This window comes from Odontesthes bonariensis, chromosome 4 (genome assembly GCF_027942865.1).
Source record: "Odontesthes bonariensis isolate fOdoBon6 chromosome 4, fOdoBon6.hap1, whole genome shotgun sequence".
NCBI lineage: Eukaryota > Metazoa > Chordata > Actinopteri > Atheriniformes > Atherinopsidae > Odontesthes > Odontesthes bonariensis.
Window position 1 is genome coordinate 15,927,940 of NC_134509.1, and position 22,323 is coordinate 15,950,262.

At 39.1% G+C, this 22,323-nt stretch overlaps 1 protein-coding gene across 2 annotated transcripts in view; it reads right to left on the bottom strand.

Annotated features, from left to right (window-relative positions):
• Nucleotides 1–17,981, bottom strand: part of fbxw7 (F-box and WD repeat domain containing 7) — a 98,943-nt gene extending 80,962 nt beyond the window's left edge. The window contains exons 1-4 of one of the 2 annotated variants that reach the window (XM_075463172.1): nucleotides 17,846–17,981; nucleotides 17,505–17,684; nucleotides 9,150–9,305; nucleotides 2,362–2,438 (exon numbers count right to left, since the gene is read on the bottom strand). The gene's annotated coding sequence lies outside the window, so the exon portion shown is untranslated. Of the gene's footprint in view, nucleotides 1–2,361; nucleotides 2,439–9,149; nucleotides 9,306–17,504 lie in introns of both variants that reach the window. The other variant, XM_075463171.1, reaches the window with a different exon arrangement.
• Nucleotides 17,982–22,323: the final 4,342 nt, after the last annotated feature.

Below are 22,323 nucleotides of genomic sequence, written 5' to 3' on the forward strand. Positions count from 1 at the left end.
AGTACAACAAACAACAGCTTATAATATACTTTTTCACGGTACAAACGCCAGTCGTTTCAGAGTTCATCATTTCAAGAATTTAGGTCTGGAACAATACGAGAAAGTACGAAGACACAAGTGAGGAAGCTGCACTTAAACGAAAATTAAATCCCAAGCCATCACCCTAAATTATTCATACTCCATATCAAATGTCCACGTTCCGGTCCCTGAGACTACTAGATGAACACTTTTCGGTTAGAAGGCAACGTTTACATTTTGACATCCGAGTGCCAGGCCACAGTTTAAAATGCAGCAGCAAGCCAAGCAAGACAATGCTTTGTGCTATCACTTTACTTCTAATTCACCAGCGCGTGCCTGGAATGAATTATTCAGGACTTTCACCACACACTTGGCTTTAAAAAATAGTCCCTTTTACGGCGCTGAACACTAAGTGTACAGAAAACCCCCGTAAGTGCATGTACACTGCTAAACAATCGCTTTTGACAACCAGACATCCATAAATGTTTACTACTCAAATGTTCCTTTACTTTAAGGAATGTTTTGCATAATAGTCTTTTGAAAAACTAAACGCCAATATATTCTACAAGGTTTACAAACACCAAAACAATCAACCGACAGCATAAAGCTGAAAATCAAATGCATTCAGCAACGTTGAATTGTCTTTTCGCTTCCTTGTTTTGACACACACACCAGAAGATAATCGGACCACCCCGTTTGCTCTTAACGACTCCAACAACTTCCACTTTGTCTCGTGCGCAAGTGTGAAAAGGTCTGCATCCTGCCTGAGATGTTGACAATGAAACACAGGGTGCGGCCTTCCGTACAGGCACCAGAGCAATCATTTTCCTCGTCTCTTGATGTCTAACCCCCCCCTCTTCCATTAAATGAAACATTATTTGCGCACCAGTCTGGCTAATTAAAAGGTGTCACGACTTTTGTTACCATATAGCTTGTTCAAATCCTGAAATAACAGGTCAAATCCACTTTGATAATCAATCTCCTTCTCTTCTCTTACTTTAATCACAAGCTGAATGTACATACAGGGGAACAAATGGAAGGAAAAGACAGAATAAATGTCTCAGAGAGGTGTTGGGCCAACACATGCCACCAGAACATCTTCAGTGCATCTTTGCATTGACTCTATAAAAGTGGGACTGGCCGAGCAAAAAGACCTCCACAGCATAACGGAGCCACCAGACCACTGATATGTAGGGGCCAAGAGATATGGTTTGGCATTTAATTGTGACCCACAGCATTCAAAAAAGTGCTGATCAGATAAAAAAGTTTCACGGTCAATTAGACCTTTAAATGTGACCAGATGATCTTTAATCTTGATTGTGAAACTACTGCGCTCATATGTGATAGAAAACAAACCTGCAAAAGTTTTTGACTTATAAAGACAATGAAATTCAAGACTGTCAAGTCGTCAAGTTACTTTACTACTGCAAAGGACTACTGTATAAACTTTTTTAAGTGCCCCTTTTAGAACCGTTTACCCAAAAGTAATTAGACCTTTATAATAAATGTTCTGATGCAGCATCTTCCCTCTCATGGGGGGAGCTTTCTTTCCTCTACAGAAAGTAACTTGAGTTTATTCCGAGGTTGCTTAATTTTTTATTAAGTGCTTCCTTAGGGGAAAAAAAACAAACAAAAAAACAGTAGAAATCCTGTTGCTTGGTAACAGGAGGGCTCAAGACAACATCTTATTAGCTGTTCACAATTCCAGGTAAACACAAGAAACTTGTGCTAAACGGAAAAAAAACCAGACGCAGTGAATAATTCCCTACACTCCCTATATATACCAGTGAGCAGTGCTGAATAACATGTCATTGGGATCATCAGGTGGGAACCTCCTTTCATCAGTGTTTCGTCTAGTTGGGCCCACGACACCTCCAGGAGGCTAGACAATGACCACTGGCGTCCCAGAGTCACCCCCCTAATGCCAGCAAACACTGCTCCTCACACCACAACCACCATCTATTTTTTTTTTTTTTTTTTTTTTTTTTTTTTTTTTACAGCCACGAGCTACCTCAGCCTCTCACCAACTGCACACCAGTCACAGCGGGGTGGGGATTCAAACCCTGGTTCAGGTAGGGGTTAATGAAAATATAGAGGGTGCCAGAGGTGTAAAAACAAACACTGATATGTTATAAACCTCATTATGGCTATAATGTTTGTGAAAATGATCAATATATTGGCAAAAGGACTTCTTAGAAATATTATCATACTTTTTCCAACAACACAGTCAACCCAGTGCTGTTCACTGGAGCGGAAACAACCTCACCGATAAGCGCGTCACTGAGCAGAAGTTAAAACTTTCCGGGCCCTTGACAAGTTTACACAACTGCGCCGTTTACTTACAGTTCTCTTTTTATTTCTTTGCTCAGGCCACGATTAATCTTTTCCACTCCGGGTCCTAATCCAAGAGTTGATTCTTTCTGTGGACAAAGAGTGAAAAAACAGTCAGTGCAGCAATCTCAGAGCTCATCAATGAGTTAAAAAAGCCACAGAGCCGACTGGAGCACGAGGAGAAAGCAGCAGGGTCAGACAAGTGAGATAAGAGGGAAGGGATTTCAGAGTTCATCTTTCCAACCCCTGATAGAACGGATGCTTTCGGTTTGTCTACAACAGAACAATATAACAACCTGGCACACCCTGCAACACCTGCAACAGCATGTAGTAATGACTCAACATCACAGATGTGTCAGTTTCTCCTCTGCATCATCAAATTACACATGAACTATGAGCAAGTGCTTGCAAACAACAATATGCTTTACCTTCTTCAACTGTGAACTATAATTTCTAATGTTCCTCTGTTCATCTAAAACCTTTTAACTCTTAACGATGAGGATGTTTCCATTAAGGAACCATGAATTTTATCTATTCATTTATTGATTTTGCCATTTGTATTTCCCATTTCTTTGGGATGTTTTTGTGGGAGACTGGTTGCGCGTTTCTCCTGATAAATATCTAAGAAAAATCATTAGTCACACAATGTCTTTCTTGGAAAAGTGGCACATTGACAACGTGTCTGCACAGTAAAAGGTTGTAGAATATACTGTGCAACGATATGTAGCTCATCTGCTGTTTTGAAGTATTGAGAATGACTTTTGCTGCATATGTAGAACAGAAGAGGTGAACAGATGCGCTTCATGTCCCCGGTAGTATCAATGAAATGTTTATTGTTGTTGTCGTTACGCTTTTGTAGTTGTGTGCTACTGGCAAGGGCAATTGTTATGGTTCTGGCCAGAAAAGCAAAATCTCTTTATCAACAGCAATCGATTCCGTCTTTCTTTAAAATAACTATCCATATATAGAAGAAATCTCGCACTTCATAATCTATCCCGGTTGCCAGAAAGACTGGCTTAATGACAACAGATTCCAAAGCATTTCCACCAGGTGACATAAAATGTTTTCAGTGAGGAGTTCAAACATTATAAAAAGGTAAAGTGTCTAGCAACCACAATTTTTCTGTCTCACCTCTTTAGGATATAAGTTTCAAAACCACAGCAGTGATTGTTGGTGCACAAACACTGCACTAATCAGTCAGTATCAACATGGACTGGATTAGCAATAAAAAGTCTAAGACCTTGGAGTACATCAATGTCAACAGTGCTATTACCAAAGAGTAGTTACTGAAACTTTTCAAAGTTTCATTTTAAACTCATTTAATCATTTGACAACTCATTTAACTTGCCACCTCTATGAAACCATTTTCTAACTAACAGTTTATACAAGCATAGCTACAGGCCTCTCTGTATCAGAATCCCTGTGATCCTTCTTACTCTTCTGTTGAAATTCTCAACCTCAGGTCAAAACCACACTAATTGTCTGATTGTGATTAGCCTTCCTCTGGCCCTTAAAGTATAACCAGCTTAACAAAAAGGTCAAAACACTTAAATATGAGAAATGTAGCTGTTGGTTTTATGAAAGCCCCCAAAAAGCATAATTAGGCCCACGAGACTCTCCAGCAGCGCAAAGGAGCTGGTTTGTGTGGAGAGACAGGAATAGCTGGCATAAACAAAAGTGGATATCAGCACCGAGTTGTGGGAAATGAACAGATGCCCAGACAGGCTTTCCAGCTGCGTAACATTTGATAACTGTGAGAAAGATATTGGACAGACGAGCTTCAAATTTCAGATTCTTACAGGCTTTATTTGTAATTAAGTACAGCACTGATGTTGTAAAGAAGACAGTCATTGTGTAAGGGTGTTGCATAAAGCTACTGTTGGATGCTTCCAGATGTGGTGAGAGGTTCCCAGGATAGAAAGTTTCAGTATTCAGTTAAGAGTTAACACTTTAAGTAGAATTTAAAGTATTCAGCAGATCTAGACAAAGAAAAGGGACTCTTCAACAGAAAGATGAATTAAGTTAGAAATGTTACAAAATGGCGGCGAATAATTTCACATGTATTCCGTCTCATGTTCCGTTTGTCGGTATACGATGGAGCATGGAATAACTATTCAACTGACAAGTATGAGACCATCTTGCAATAATGTGCCTCTCAATGATGGTTCTGCTCCCAAACCGAGTCCAGCAACATTGTGCTATCTGCTGATTCCAAGTCTAAAAGTATTCATTTAAAAAATATGTATCGCAACAAACTGACAGATATATGCCTCTGAATTTGGCTTGTGTTATTTTTCACAAACTACTTGATCCAAATAACTGACTAATAAGCCAGACTAAATTAAGTTTATGAACATCTCACATTATCACCAAGCATACGAGGCAAAAAGAATATTAGGTACAGAGGAAAATGTCTCCAAAAGTTAACGGGCATATAAAAAATACAAGACAAAAACAACTGCTTTCTGTTGGCTTCTGAAAAGGAAAACTGAAGCTCTGAGTGGTGGTTTGGAGGCCTTGCGGTTGGGATATTTGCCATGTGGAAATGGGATATCAGGGCAGTTCCGGGGCAACGACTTTTTATGTTGAGTCTCTCCTCGTTATTTCTTTTGAGCATCTGCTCTGTCCCTGAGCAATAAGAGCATAATTCTAACGTCTGGGTCATAAAGAACAGGTCAGACTCACTCTGCCTTAAAAGCAAAGAACTAACGACACATTTATGGAGGATGGGGGATATACCATTTAGTTTACTTTCCAATTCCTAATTTGGACCCAAAGGTTTGCCACTTCTGTTCTATCCACCCCGATCTTAGCAAAACAAAATAAAAGATTTTCTTAACTCTGATCACTGGAATAATCCAGAGCTTTCAAGGAAAATAAGTTTCTAACGTCTCTCAGAGTTCAGAGAGAACAGAGGTTATGAATGATTTCAGTCTGGGTCAGCTCTGCATGGATGTGCCAGATAAAATGAGTCCACTTGAAGGAATGCAAATGCTGTGTTCCCCAGCCCGTGTGCAGTGAGAGCAACTCTGGCCAAAAATATAAAGGCACGAGTTATGCAACAGTCTGAAGTGAGTAAAAATCACTGTCCTATTTCATATTACAAAAAAAGTCTTCCTCTTACAAAGAAGAGAATATAAACTGAAAGCATTTAAATTTGTGTCGGTGCGTGTACTCATTCGATGCAATGAGCCTCTCTTTGAGTTATCTAATGGCATGATTGTATTAGAAGCCAGGATTTTTGCTCTTCATTCTTTCGCATCACGTCATTTCATTACATCATAAATTAGCAAATAAAAAGCACAAGTTACATAATGAGAATACGTTTGAGTTGTAACAAATCACATTAAATTAATCTGATAACATTATTCATTAACAGTCATCCCCTTTTTTTCCCCCAAAGTTCTGCTCAATTTTATTCAATGTTTGATTTAAACAAGGGTAAAAAAGGAAAAGAAAAGGCCGTCTTAGCTTATTTCAACACTTATATAACGCTTCGATGACTTTTCATTAAATATTTTGAAGGAAAAAACTAATAAGACAAAAAGTAATAACCCTAAAACGTGAATATATTTGGGTTTTTTTTAAATTGATAATGAAATTTTAGGTCACAAAACAGTTGCAATGGTGTCTAATGAAATCCTAAACAAATATGGCAAATAATTGGCTTTATTTTGCATTTACATACCTGATGGGATTAAAAACCATGTCTCTAATTTGTTGCTGGTGTGAACTTTGAGCCTTGTCTGCTCAAAAACATTTTCGCACAGGACTGCGGGAGTCTCGCGCAGATTATTAATATGAAACGGTCTCGTCCGATCCCACTGGACCCAGGACGAAGATGTGACTCATACTGAAGTTTGTCAGCATTTAGTTTTGTTTGCAAGCTCCACTTTCCACAAGAGAGCTTTGTTCAGAGTATTTATTTGGTGAAATAAAAATACAAATGCATTAGTAACGGGCAAAGGAGCAGAGGGCATTTTGTCACCATTTATACTAAAATGATTCTAACAATACTGAAGTTAGTAAATTCTGAAGCAGCTGCAAACAAGCCAGTAGTACAAAAACAAATGAAAGACACTTCATAAATCACTGCTGGAATGCAGCACTTTCCTCTGTGGCTCCACCTTCTCAACAGCTTCTTCCTTCAAGTCCAGAAGCTTTCTACACTGAGCAGCTGAAACAACTGTGAGACAATTTGCAGCTGAAACCATCGGCAAACAAGTTCTCATTTCAGTCAAGCAGAACAGGTTGTACAGAACATAATCTGATGAAAGGAGGCAGAATTAGCTCAAAGTTCAAGCACATCTGGTTCAACCCCATTGTAACTACGACACTATTTACACGAGTTAAAATCCATTACTACTAGATTTATTCAAGGGTGGCCCAAACCATCTGCCCCATGGCTTTTTCACATACCACCTTCAAGCTGGGAATGATGCACCTTCATTAGCATTGGTCACACATGTTAAAGTAAAAAGGGGGGCCGGAGCCATCACACCTCCAAGCTAGCAAAAGAGGTAGTCAGAGACGCGAAACAGTCTTAAGGCCTCGGTATGCTACTCCGTAGCTATCGGCCAATCTGACTCCGTGATCACACAGAGGCTATAAATCCTTTCGAAGTTTTCCATCGGGATGTCGGATACGCAAGGCAATTCACCTCCCGATCAGTAGGCGTCGCTACGCTAGACGACCCAATCTCGCGACGTCTATCGTGAAAGTGGTTGATTGATTGTTCACCTTCAGACTCCGTTCCGCTCCTCACAGTGAACGATGGCGACCGAGAGAGAAAGACTGTTGTTGGAGTTGGAGCTTATTGATATTGAAATGCGAATAATTTTGACCAAATGTTGACCGGCACACAGTAAACTCTTTTAAAAATGGCGGTGTTGTTGTTGTGAGAGGAAGGAGCTAAACCGGAAAAGTGATTCCGGAAATGATGTTGTTAGTTGACCAATCACAACCCTTGTGGTCTCCGCGAGTCTCCGTGTCCTCGACGGATAGATAGGAATTTTGGCTGACGCACGCAAGCAACGAGAGCGTCTCCGGGACGGTTTCCGACGACGGAGAGGGCTCTTTGTGGCCTTTACCGGACGACTGTCAATCAGGCTTTAGCCTGCAAAGAAAAGTAGCCCTTGTGGAACACAGCAGTCTAACCAACGACACTGTCAGTTGATTCTGCAACTCGGGCTTACTGTGCAGAAGCACACACTGATAAGGCGCTGCGCAATTTCTGTTTGGTATGTCTACATTACCAAATAGGAACAGCAGCAGGTTAAAGGCATATTTTTGTGCAACAATGTGTGAAAAGAACAGCAGATCACCACTGGCCAAATTTCTGGCAATCAGTTCATTCGACTGTTGGTCACTATGAAGGAGAGCTGCGCAGAACATTTCAGGTGTAGTTTAAGATGGTGGAAAATGTTGCATTCCAATATCTACTTCTTTGTATCTGAATTTGATACACCGATTCAGAAAAACAGAATCACTAACTGAGAAACATGGTGGACACATCGTACATTTCTTCAACATATATATACATACACACACACACACACACACACAATAAAATTTGTGATTTGAAAACCCTGTCTGAAACCTGTTACATTAACTGGACATAAACCTTTCAAATATGTACTGATTCTCAGATCAGCAGCAAAGCCGCAGAGGAATGGCTCAAAAATAATGGTCAAGTCAGCCATCGTATGCTTGTGAGCAGATCTGAAACGAGCATTTCACAGCAAAAGTCACACACACTGATCTTGATCAGCATCCCCATACATTAGTCATACTAATGTTTCAGTCCTCCTGGACTGTGTGAGCTGACTGCATGATGTTCTCTATTACTTGGAACCCTAGTGATAAGGTCCTACACACCTACGCAGACATTTTGATGTGCAAAAGTCTTCTTGAAGGAAGTAAGCAGTTTGTGAATGAAAGCCCTCTAGTGTTTTGCAAGTGATGACATTTGCTTCATAGATAAGAGATATTAAGAGACAAGAGAGCTTAAGATCTGTGTCAATGAGTTGTGGCCAATTATGCTCAACTATGCTGAGAGTGGACTCAACGTTTACACAAAAGAATATCAAATCCATTCATGTTTAATTGATAAATGACTGAAGAGATAATGTGACATCAGTGCATGTGGAGGATGGATAATATGTTCAGTTGATTTCATCTTCATGTATCAACAGCATGATGCAAGCATATAAATAAAATTTCCTTTATAAAACACAAGCATCAATACTACAGTGAAATGAGGAAACACTCATCAACCACATAATCAACACCCAAAAAGAAGAAAGATTTGGGATTAGAAGAGGATCTCTTGTTCCTAGCCACAGTGTTTGAGTGTTAAAAAAGACATTCATTTCTTGCATAGAAGTGTTACAATAAAGAGTTGAAGTATTAGTACTGAATATCTTCTCATCTCCTGCCAAGAGCATCCCCCGAACAAAACATATATGGGTCTAATGTAATATTAAGCAGGAAAAAAAAAAAGTCAAACTCCTCCTCTGCAACAGGTAATGCCCAAACTAACAAAATGAACAGAAGTTACTTAAGTTTCACAGCAGCATAAAAATGCTGTAACACAACCAACAAAGCATTTTAAAGTGCTAGTGTAGTACAGTTAAGTCTGGAGCTCTGCAGAACATTGGAGACATTGCAGTCTCAAAGGTAATCAAGAGGAAAACAAAGGGAAAGGGGGGGGGGCGGGGGCGGCGGGGGGGGGGGGGCGGGGGGGGGGGGCATAAAAGAGAAACAAACAGTTTTCAACAAGACAGTGAGGGGGGCCATACCTGTCAGTCAGGGGACAGCAAAGGGGCTGGGGAAAAGCTTGCCAGTGCTTGGGAAGCTGAGGTACAAAACCTTATCTGCAACGCTGCACACCTTCCCTTTGAAGTGTTGTTGTGCTGTCGACTGAGCCAGGGACAGTGAAGATGGCAGGCAGGAGTCTAGAAAAAAATATAGAGAGGAAGCAACAGGGGTGAGAAAAAAACTAGAGATCAAGAATGAGGCATGTGTAAAAAAAAAAAAAAAAAAAAAAAGGCATTTGCAGCAATTTAGGTTTGATTAAAAGTTTATACTTTGAAGTTACACAGTACATGTCACTGTTTGTCTTCCACTTCTAATGTCTTGTTCAGTGCAGCCATCTTTCCACCTATGGCAGCCATGTGTATTTAAGAACGAATGGCAGAAAGGTCTGAGGAATGGGTGGACACGGGAGACAATTGGAGGGCAAGGAAAGTGAAGTCAAAGACAGTTTTACCTGCTACCTCTGTTCACTGAAACTATCCCTCAAGGATTATCCTCTCTAATAGACTTAAAGGCACTTTAACTGAGCTGCCAGCTGCCTGTATGCCCCGGCGGAAAGCCACCCAGGTCAAGCCTGAAGGAGGATATCCTTCCATGACAAACCAACACATTCCTACAGTGCCTCTAAAGCACAATATAATAATATCATTCCAAATTATAACCTCTCACTTTTAGCCCTGTTTGCGTTTAAATCAAAGCCCATTATTAAGTTCATCCAATAGAAACAATGAAATAAATAACTTTGAATTAATTTATATTCAAATTGAATCGGGGAAATAATCAAATCGGAGCTCAGACAGAAAAAAGAAAAGGAAAAAAAAGATAATATAAACCACTATGGATATCAAATATTTCCTTTTTCATTTGAAAAGAAAACATATTTACCCGTTGCTCAAACAAGACATGAATCCTATAGACTGAATAGTTACATTTGGGTCCTAAAAAAAAGAAAATAAAATTAATTAATACTCAATTAAATTACTCTCAACTTGCATTGAAGTCACACAATGTACTGTGCCTGAGCAGTGCACAGATAGACTTCACACCTACTTTAATTTTGATAAACAGTAAATAATTAATCCATTAGGAAGAGAAAGTGGGACAGAGAACTAATCTGCATAACTTTGAATTGCAGTTTAAATCAGTTTCTGTGTCATGCAGCACTATGTGGGAAAAGGATTTTCACTAAACAAAATGTGGTGCATTTACCAATTACTTGCAGCAAAATGTTTGAAAAGATGAAGAAACTGCATATCTTAAGGAAAAGTCTACCATAAAGTACACATTCATGGATAAAACCCATTTCTGTGCACACTGATATGGTCCAATATGACACCTAACTGCCACGGGATGCTGCAGTGGACTGGATTTGGAAATTAATAATTAGCTCAGCAGGTCTCCTTCAGTCCTGTAGATTTTCAACTAATTATTAAAATCATAAACATTATTTCATGACTGCGTTAAGTTGAACTATGTTTACCTTTCGGGCTGATGCCATGTTTGCTGATTATAAAATAAGTAGTTAAAATCTGATTAACTACTGCAATAACTGGATATAAAAGTCATTTAGATCTCATTACTATAAACCTACATTACAAAGCTATTTTGTCCTCTTTGTTAGGTTAATTGTTGCCTTCAGGAAAGTCTCCCAAACAACTTCAATTAATAAACACTAATATTTGCTCATAGTAATGAAGATCATGTAGCTGATGAAACACTACTACTAATACTGGTAACCTAATAAGCCAAGGCAACACAGCACTAATTGTGATGATCTCACACAGTCAATGTACAGAAGCAGTGCAAATGATTCTGTGCTCGATTTCACTCGTCAGAAAATCTATGGTAGAATTTTGCATAATCTCAAACGCCAGACCTAAACTTAAGAAATATTAACATCGACGAGCAGAAAAAACGATAAACTGTGTGACAAGAGCTATCATAACATGACTTAAAACCAAGCAAATTGAACTTTTAAAGAGATCCAAGTTCTCTTGGACCATGAGGCATGAGGAGATCTCCGTGGGCAACCAGGCATGTAAGAGAAGCCTACATTGACAAAAGCAGCCGTTTCCATGTCAACGGGACCTCTGCTGGGAGAGACCTCCTTTCAAACGGTTTTGGTGCTACACCTCTGCTGCAGTGTCACTGACAGAGTGCTACACATTTGAGAGCGAATGAGTTGTGAATGTCAGGGAAGAGGTGTATCTGTGTATAGGCGGGCTGGAAAAAGTCTGAGCTGAAAGCTCCAAAATATATGTGTGGTTTATGGTTTGAAAGAACGGTAAAGGTGGGTGGCTTTGAGCGCCCAGAACTCATATATCCCCCCTTTGAAACCGACATTTTGGTTAAAATTTTCATTTGTATTGACAAACTACATTATAAAGTTGTAACGTGTCAGCTAAAGATTTAGCAACAATAACTATAAATGTAATATGTTATGGTGTAGTAGACCACAAAATAAGTAAAACATTACTGCAAAGCAGTCTTGCTGATCGTTTGTAACAAAAAAAAAGAGGAGAGCTGTTAAAAGTGTGTGTGTGTTCAACTTAAAAGAAAAGAAGAAACTAGGAAAATGTTCCTCCTAATAGAGTACAAAGAGATTATTCCTCTGTATTACAACATAAATTGGGTAGCTTAGAACTTTAAATTGAAACTTTATGGAGTATTTTATGGAGGCACCAGCAGAGAATATCATCAGATGATGGATGAAAGAGATACAATAGGCGGACATAGATGATAATAATATCCTAATGCCATGAATTGAGCAAGATAACATTAATCTTAAAAGATGGAGTTTTTCCATATGGGAGAAAAAGGAAAATAAATGTCAAGCAGGGCAGTAAAGATAGTTTTTAAGTATACCCAAACTGAAATTTTGATTCACATACATTAGACATGAACCAGTTATGTTACGACACACACAGTACTGTTCAGATAATACCTTTACTATGCTCACTAAGAGTACGGCGTATGTTAAGTTGAGAGGCCAACACAGATTTCATTCTACAGAATTATCCCATAAATCCCCTTAAAACTGTCACAACACACACAGTTTCCCTCTTAAACGAAGGATTTCCTTAATGTTTCAATGATCCTATTGCTAACTAAATGCTATGTGCACAACTAAGAGCAGTTCAGACCTTACATTTGCAATTATATGCATTTCCCATTGCTTCAAATTGCCATTACTGACTCTGGGGCATTATCCTGCCTCCCTCACGGCTCCGTATCAATCTGGCTAGCTGCAGCTAATGCTGGGAACCTAGCATTTGATGCCAGGCTGCAAGAAAACAATATGATTGGAAAAAAGAAAAGAAATACCCCCAGTGTGCTGGGCTTTTAAACACTCTTGAAACTACCCAGCTAAGAAGCTAGATCTTAAGCTGAAAAGAGGAGCTGTCGGTGGCAATAAAAGCTCTGATGTGGGTTGTAATATCAAAGTGTGTGAAGTATTTATAGCCTGGCTTTTATTTCGGTTGCATCCTGTTGTCTTTGTTGCCGCAGCTTGTCCAGCTTGACGCCTCTCTTAAGTTACAGTGAGTCTTCTAGTAAGTTGCTGGAGACAGGAGATCCCTGTCGGACCTTCCCGCAGAAAAGCCCTTTGATTTCCACTTTCCTTGATCTTGCTTTCTCTCTAGTGCTGCAGCCCACACAAAACATTAATGGAAAATGACCCCCCCCCCCCCCCCCCTCTTTTCCGTTTGCTCCCTCCCTCCATGCTTAAAACAGCTTGGAACAGTTTTGCTTTCATCTTTAAATAAGTCTATGCTAACTATACAACATATCTTTTCCATGTTCACGCCTACTGTCTCCATCTAGTTTCCACCACATTCAACTTTAACTGAACGTGAACTTATTTCACATCTGACTCTATTTGGACCATTTGTCCTGTCTCCTCAATCCTGTCCATCTGTGCTCAACAACCTCATGAGTGTCTGAATTTGTTTTATTGGATGTAAATGACTCAAGCGGCAGAGCTACTCATGCACTAAAATACCTCTTCTAGTGTGAGTTTAACCAATAAATGCAGCTACAAAATGTGTTCACCTAAAAGAAGTAGCCCCTTCTTATTCTCTCACAAGCCTCTCTACCAGCAAGAAGTCCTTAAAACTCATCTTGACCAGTTGTGAAAAATGCCATTGATTCGTTTGTTCAACTTCTGACCAAATGTCACAGCACTCTGGGCCCCAAAAAATCCTGGAGATTTGCCCACTCTCATTAGACTGCTCTCACTGCCCTACTAAAGCGCTCCACTTCAACATAAATGCTTCTACATACTTCTGGTCCTTTTCACCTTCAATCAGGTGGTCCATGTCATCATTTTTACCTGAGAATTTACCAGCACATCAAGTACTATTCTCTAGCTAAGGCATGCTCTACAAAGAAAGCTGTCTTTTCTGCAGAGATATCACTTTGAGTAGCCTAAAACACAGATACTCTTTATACCACAAGAGTCACAGTGAAAACAGCCCTGTATTTAACCAACGCACGAGGCAGCAAGAATGACAGCAGTGGAAGGTTACCATGGTGATATTTTATATTTTGACACATAAAGATGCATCCATTGAAACTTTGTTGGCCAGTGCTTATTTTCATCGCTTTGGAAAAGTATTACCGGCACAAACATTTTTCAAAATGGAGAGTTTCAACATGGATGCCCATGAATAACAAAAATACACCAGTTTACAGCATCTTCTAAATAGATGGGCCCAGATTGCTAGGTAGAGTGTTTTTCAGTACAAATAAAATTCTAATTCTGTATCTAATACGCAGGTTAGCAGATCCTGCTGCTCGTTTCTGCATTGAAACCTTCGCACTTGGAAAACAGACATTGCCGGTCACAATCTTATCAATCGCGGCATCTCTAGATACTACGAATGTGACAAAAACTGTGAGATCCCAGAGTTTGTGGTACAATGTTAGAAACTAAGAACACACCTTCAACATACCTGGATTTTATTTATTTATTTATTTTCAAATATTGTGCACTTGGTAAGGCAATGCAAGGCCCAGCCAGCCAAACATCATCTTCCTTTGTGAAATGTTGACTTTAGTGCGAGGGAAAATACTTTTTCTTTTTAGGCTGAAACTCTTCGCAGCGCGCAGATTATGCTTCATGTTTTACCTCCTGCTAACTGGATGCCGCCAATGGTTATTATTACAATAACAACAATAGACCGGTTGTTCTCATCTCAAGGCGGATTATAGTCATGCATATTGACTGCATAGTTCTCATCTGTCGCCACCTTCAACAATCAATAAAAGGACAAAATTCCAATTAATAAAAAGCTAAATACAAAACTCTAGATTGACCTAGACACTGAAAAGAACAGCGTTGGTAGTGATAAGGTCTGCAGATGAAAGGAAACGGTGCATTACAGATGAAAAATGAAACCCCCACAAGACCATAACAAAAATGTCATAACTTGGAAAACATTCAGAGGGACAGACATTCTTTAAATTGTTCAAATAACATAAAGAAATATCAAGAGTAGACTTACAAAGATCATTGTCACCTTCAGACACATAATACCACTTGAACGCTGCCCACTACCTTCATGTTTTGTCAACACAGGCTTCAAAAGACAGGAAATCTCACTGTCCACATGAGAATGGGTTTAGGAAAGCCCTGGGGTCTGTAACACAGCAGAAGTCTGGAGTGTGGGAATGGGAGGCTTTGTGCAAACAAAGTCTAAGATACTCTTTGAATCTCACTTCTCAAGACCTTGCAGCAACAATCAGGCAGAAAATCGTATTTCATCATCGTGATTCCCATGTGAACTGAAAACATGCCATTCTTGTCTTGACACTGTAGGCCTATCTCTGTACTCACATTCTCATTTGACCAAGTCACACTGCCTCAAACATAAAGACAGTGAGGAAAGCATATTTCAAACAATGGCATACACACAACTGAAGGGTTCAGTGATTCCTCATGGTGCAAGTACTTTGTGGATGTGGATTTTTCCAATTTGTGATTTAAATTAAAAAAAAAAAAAAAAAAGGCCCATCTTACACAGTTAAAACACTGAAGACTGGTTATTCTCCTTTTCAAAAAAGGCGCACGCTGTGACAAAAAAAAAGGAAGCTCTCATGTACGCCAACTTGAGCTTGAACATTAAGCAGCAGCTCTTATGTCTCATCTGCTGCTACAGCAACAAGAGAACACTTGTCTTCCATCACATCTAGCCTCACTTGCATCTAGCTTTGAATCCAAAACACAGCTGAGCTGCCACTTGATGCCAACAACGAACAGCCATGCTAACTCACTCTTAATCGCAGAGTACAAAATACATGTGTGCCAGCCATAGGCAGTCAGTTGTATTACTGCATGTGTTGATGTATACTGAGAAACATCACAATGTGTATCAATCTAACCAGGACAAAATCCGATATATCGGAGATCTATTCACTCACCTGTTACGGACAAAAATATATATTTTTTTTTTCAAAGTAAATTAGTTACTTAGATAATCCTGTTGTTTGGTTAAGTTTACTGAATTTACACCAATGGGTTTGGCTTTCTTTGGACAAAAGGGAATGGGGTCAAACTTAGGTTAAATTCTAATAGTATTGCAGTTACGTTTGGCACTGTTAAACACATCTTGGTGTCAGAAACCTAGATAAGACCATATCCATGTATATCCAAACAGGAGTGTTCAAACAGCAAACCTTGACAATGTGCCCTGTAAATACCATATACAAGTTTTCCCACATGTCAAGGTGGATCTTTGTCAAGTTACAGAGTATTTTGCCAACAAAACCAAAATAATCATGGTAAACACTATGAAATAATGGTGTGAACTAAAAGTCCGACAGCAGTAATGTTGAAGTCAGATTATATTGTAAATCTGGTACATCCTCTGCTGTTGAAGAGACGTCAAAGAATTAAAAAAAAATGTGTTAGTTCTTAGAATGTCATGTCCAATGGATTGACTGCATTTCTGTTACCATCAAAAAATGGAACATTTTGACATTCATAATAGTGGCATATGCAGGACTGTTGAATTAGACTGCAATGGTTTCATTAAACCCTTCCAAACCAAGGCAGTTTCAGTGCTGGTTTGGAGACACCACCCAACAAAGAACCAGTTCTTTCTGTTTCGACTACCAAAGTACCAGCTCCGGGCCAGAGAACCATTACTGAAGTAGCACCAACTCTATGCTCGTCCACAGCAATGGTCCACTGTGACTACCCCCTGACCCCACTGCAGGTAAGGTTATAGACCAACCACACCAACTAAAACTGTGTGTCTGCCATGTTTAAATAACAGCAATAAAGTATTGTCAGCTAAACCCAGACAGAATAATAAAAATATAATCTTCGACATCGACAAAGCAGATGCAATGCTTTAAGTGCATGAGCTCATTGTTCCTCTCATTATCCTGCTGTTTAAATATTGGGAGTGTGCATTTGTGAACGCTGACCACCCACAACAGACCACATTTACAGTCACTATTTTGCACTCAGTCTTTGGGTTAAACTTGAACCTGAAACAGCCTTTCAAACATACTTATAAACACTGTGCGTACAAAAGTCAGCCTATGAGCAAGCAAGAAAATACATTATGGCGTGTGACATCAACTTTACAATCTCTATTTGTACCTGTGTGTGTGAACAGTGTGCATTTTGCTTTTAGTTTGTTTGAGTAAACTGACAGCTAGCCAGGTGGTGTGTAGATTCGGCCCGTGTGCGCAACACTACAGGGTCATTACATGCACACACGTTTACATTCCATCAGTAATATAACATCCACACTGCAAGTTACCTGGTCTATTCTGCACATGCAGCATGTCTGCCTGCTATGAAGTATTTTTCTTTTGCCCATTCGACTGCAGAGGGTGTTAGATTAGAGGGTTTTGGGTGCTGTACAGAGTATAAAGAGCTTCCACCAGGCTAATTTAGCAGTTGTAATATTGTGCATTTACACAGAAGACTGGCTTGACGAAGACGAGGACCAATCATATACAATGTAATTTAGATTATGCACTTTGAAAAGTAACATTTAACATTGACATTACATGCTCTTCAGTGTAGCTTTTGGCTCAGTTTGTTAAGAGAGCTTAGTGTTAGGGAGGGAGTTAACGAAATGCATAACAAACTTGACCAACTCCAAATTGTGAGGTGCGTTTGGCGACAGCACAGTAAATCTGTCAATTTTAACTTCTTTCAGACTGCAAAAATTCCTATTTTTACAAGAATGCGGTAAGTTAGCGTTAGCAATGCTAATAGTTAGCTAACGAATTGTGCGTTAGCTGGCTAATGCTAGGCCCCTCTCTACTGGTCCACTACTGCAATATTGCACAGTTGTGATCTTACACTAAACTATATTTACCCAAGAAATGTGGAGATAAAGGTAGCAGGCCTCTCTGGTGATTCCGTCCGGCCGGGTAACCAAGGCGGGATATCCTTTGGAGCTTGAAGAAAGTAACGCTGAAGGTAAAAGCCCCTTCTTCGCCTCTTGATTTCCCACCAGCAGCAGAAGCAGTAGGAGCAGTAGTCAGTCTGCACCTGACTAACAGAAGCTAACACGTTAGCACAACAGGCTAACTAGCTTCTACATGCCAAGTTCGTGTAATGTTAGCTGGCTAGGAAAACACCGCTAACGTTAGCTGCTCTTTCAAACTAAGTGTACTGGTCAAACAATAGACTGATTTCTTTTACTTAGTCACATACAGTGGCCTCCGGTTGTTACAGGAGGAAAAGGACATCCGCTGAGACCAAGCTGCTTGTCAGTTGTGAGTAAATTGCCGTTCACAAGCTCCTCAACCAGCATCAGGTTTGTTCGACTCCTGGCTCTCTACCGACTGGAGAGAATGGTTGTCGCAACGTGATGACGCCACAGGTTTTTTTTCTTATTATTATTTTTTGCGCTTGAATGTGACGTAATCATATCTTCCAGATGGCAGTCATGGTTATCGAAATTCTGTAAAGTACATTTTTCTAATGCCAATTTAAAAAATGAATATAAGATTATTTTCTTAACACGATTAATTAATAAAGAGTTTTAGGCTAAACATCTCAAACATGAATATTAATTGCCAAAGATATGTGGGAGTTTTTAGCAATTTATCTGATCAAAATTATTTCTATTTAAGTCAAATACAAAAATAGATGTTGATCTAAGAAACAATAAAATAAACAAATGTTTGAACAATAACAAAAACAACAAGTAATGATAATAATGATAATAATGAAAAGAAGAATACATCAAAGAAAAAAATACAGAACAAGGGAGACACACAATGAAAATCTCCATAGTGTTGCAAAAATTGTGAGGGATGAAAATGTACATTCACTTCATCTTAGCATATTGAGGCTCATTCATTTATAGTCTTTTTGGGGGGGAAAGCAATTGTGGATTAGTGTGCAGCTCAAGTTCACCATGCAGTGCCAGCTATGGTTAGTTTTGGCACATAGTCACTTTTATGCCCTGTATCTGCATCCTCTAGGGAGAGTCTGAAACCCTGAGATATCACGAAACACCAAACATGTTACCCTGGGAAGTGTGGAATTGAGACTGGCATCCAGTCAATGAAGTGAAAAGCAGACCCTCAAAACAAAGGACGACTGTTAATATCCTTACTTTGTTCCAAAACACTCTCAAACTAAGGGTTTTCAAGGCTGTTGTAACTGTATGTTCTTTGTGGAAACCACTCATTTAGTGATTCCATCCAAAAATCTGAACTGTGGGCTTTTAGTGTGATTTATTTTCCCGCTGTTGTGGTTGTTTAGTCAGATAACCTTCACACTGCAAGCATAAATTTCCAGGGTCCAGATTTGATAAATACTGCTATATCTCAACATGTTTGCACAGAGCAGCGAATGAACGAGACATCAATAGGTACAATAACTAGTAGAATAAATTATGAAGTCAGGCTTTTTTTTCAGGTATTTATTCACTCAGCTGTTGTGTTTAATCTATATCAACTCTTCCATGTCATTAATCAGTTTCTTGGATCAGTTTCAACTTGAGTAAATGACTGTTTCACTTAAAGTATTTCTCATGTCTACAGAGGTCTACATTATCCTGAAAAGGCAATGGTGTTTCCCCCCTTCGACCAGTTTTTGATTCTGTTTGCCCTCAGGTTGGTTGCTGCTAAGAGTTGTGTTCATACAAGTTTATGCTCTGCTTCAGGAATTAGACTCCTGTTTGACTAAATCCAGAATCACAGCAAAACCTATGTCTGTATGTTGGGAAGCAGAACTGCAAACCAGGAAGACTTCTTAGTAAAGCTGAAGCTGAGGAATATTATTGTTGTTTGAAAAATATATGTTTGTTTTGATGCCGGAAACACTCTTTATGTTCACAAGTAAGGAAGCCAGTTGCTGTAGTTTTGAAAGCAAAATGTTTTCCCATTATTTGTGTTTAAATTTTACACGGCGTCCCAATTTCTTGGAAACTGATGTGATTCTCATTGCCTTGATCTGTCCCAGTCTCCAGTTTCCCATACATGAAAAACAACATGGCATCTTTGTCCTCGGTGGTGGTTAAAACTATTACTGTTGTGATGCTGAAAGGGTTCAATTCAAATCTAAAAGTCCTCTGGAATGACACAAACAGGCACAGATTCTGTGTTTCCCAGTCAAACATTGCCCAACTGTGGCTGAATGTGATGATTGCGACAGACGAACAATGCTTTGTGACTTCCCAGCTCTTGCGTGCAAACAAACAGGGACATTGCCGTGGTTGCAAAATGTAGCTGTTAGAGTGTGACAGGCAGCAACAGTGCCTACTGTGCAGACTGTGATTCAGTCAACAAAACTTGGTAGATTTAGAGACAAACGACCAATAATCCTCTGAGGGTTTGAGTCACATTTTAATTCACAGTGACAGCCCAACACCTGTCATATAGCATTCAAGAAAATATTTCCACAAAGGTGAGATTTACCACTTGGTGGGGTTGAAGTCAGATGACAGTGCTTCAGGTTTTAGCTTTAGCTTTCACAGCCAACACAATGACTATGACATACTGTTTGCTAAAGTCTTGTTTGTTGAGACGCTCTGCTGTGTTATTTACACGTGAACCAGTTTAACCATAATCTCATGCTGCATTCACAGTCTGTCAGGTTATATAACAGCTGTTGCAACACTATGTCAAGCCAAGGGTAGAAGTGATCTTATAATGTCAACAATCTAAGGATTTAGGGACAATGATTACATTTTTAAAACAAGGTAAGAAAGCGCTGTTGTCTGTCGAGTCGAAAGGGAAAGGATTGTGTCTGATCACGTCATAAAAATAAAAGCAGCAAATTGTCACATATGAGAAGCTTGACCTTGAGGAGGTTTTGCAATTTTCTTAAAGAAAGATGCCTAAATATTTGATCCTCTCAGTAGATTGATGGATTATTAAATCCATCATTTTGTTTAGTGAAAAGAAAAAACAATTCCTTTAAAAAAATAAAAATAAGGGTGAAAAAGATAACAATTTAACATAACAAATGACGTCAACTCAATAAGGGGAAAACAACACAGCCAGATTGTGCAGAGACAGAAATAAAGCTGGAGGGAAATTTAAATCAAACAAAATAATGAAAAATAATTTTGTCTGAGAATCACTGCACCGGCCTCGTATTGGTCAGACATGAAGGAAACTGATATACTATGAAGCCCCTCTTATAGCACTTAGAGTAGTGGTGTTGTGTGTCCATAAAGCTGAGGGACTTGTGAGAGCCATTAAGACCGATGGTTAAAAACAGATCCATAAGAGGTAAAAAAAAATATATATATATATATATTGCCTTTAAGCATCCAACAAGCAAGCTCCAAAATCTTGGGCTCCAAAGCAGATCCCATAATGAAATTGTATCACAGTGCAGGGTTGTTTGTCCTTCAAGATTAAGCTCACTGGCTGAATAAACCAGAATGCAACTTTAATGACTCCTTGACCTGTGGGAGTCAGAGTAAAGAAGCTAAAACAGGTCTGATCTGTTTAAACATTCTCTTCTTGAGATATCTGTGTGGTGTGCCTGTGAGGTCTGCACAGTTCATAGTCTGTCAGCAGGTCACCGGTTGAGAAGCTGTAGCAATAATAAAGGTTTGAACACAAGCCTGTAAGATGTAAAATGGTCCCTGTTTTTCTATTACATAAGACACACCTTGATTTAGGAGTTAAAAAAAAAGATGATTACAAAGGCCCTTTGACAAGACTCTCCATACCTCTACCCCCCACTGAATAAAAGGTGAGAATGTTGCAACAGACTTGAAATATCTCATTAAACTGGAATTTAGTATTTCCTTTAGTGTATTAGAAAAATGTCAACATTGTATCAGCACTGCTGCTGTCAGTGCCGATCTGCTCCTTGGGAATTAAATAGGAAATGGAGTGAAAAGGAGGAGAAAATGCAGCCAGAGCCTCATTTCTCATTTGTATTCATTGCTCTGGATTGTCTGTTCTTGCTCCTTCAGACCTTCCTCTGGTATGAATCTAATCAGCTTTTCACAAATGTGCATCAGACGTTCAGAGCTCGAAGAGGAATTCGGGCAAGGCTGAACAGTGGATTCAGAGCAGTAGACAGCTAGAGATGAGCTATAGTGAAAAACATGTCCTATCTTATTTTAACCCTAAAGGTTTATCTATAAAAAAGATCTCAAAACTGCCATCATGAATTCAAATTTAGCTGACTGTTGAAAAAGAGAAATGAGTAGATTCCATATATTCCTTTTATCTTTTCTCACAACGTGAGCTGTGTGAGGCTGTATCAAAGTCTCATTTACAATGGCAGCAAGGTAAAAGAACAAGATATTAGTTTCTCAGATATTTGGGGGTAAAACTAAATGTTTGGAACTTAAACTGTGACCATTTCATACAATAGGATTTGGGCATGAATGTATGTTTCAAATACAAACCCAATTCCTAAAAGAAAAAAATCAGAATGTAATGATGTACAGACTCCATAAACCAATATTTGGTACACAGAATAACACTGAAAACAATAAATGTTAAGAGAGAGACATTTTGCTATTTCATGAAAAAATTTAGCTTGTCTTGAATTTGATGGCAGCGACACATCTCTAGAAAGTTGGGGCAACAAAAATATGAAAAACCAAGTTTTACTAAAAGGAAATAGTCTGTTGCAACAAATGAGGTTCATTTGCAACAGGTCAGTAATACGATCAAGCATAAAACACCTTTGTTGTAAAGTAAAGATGG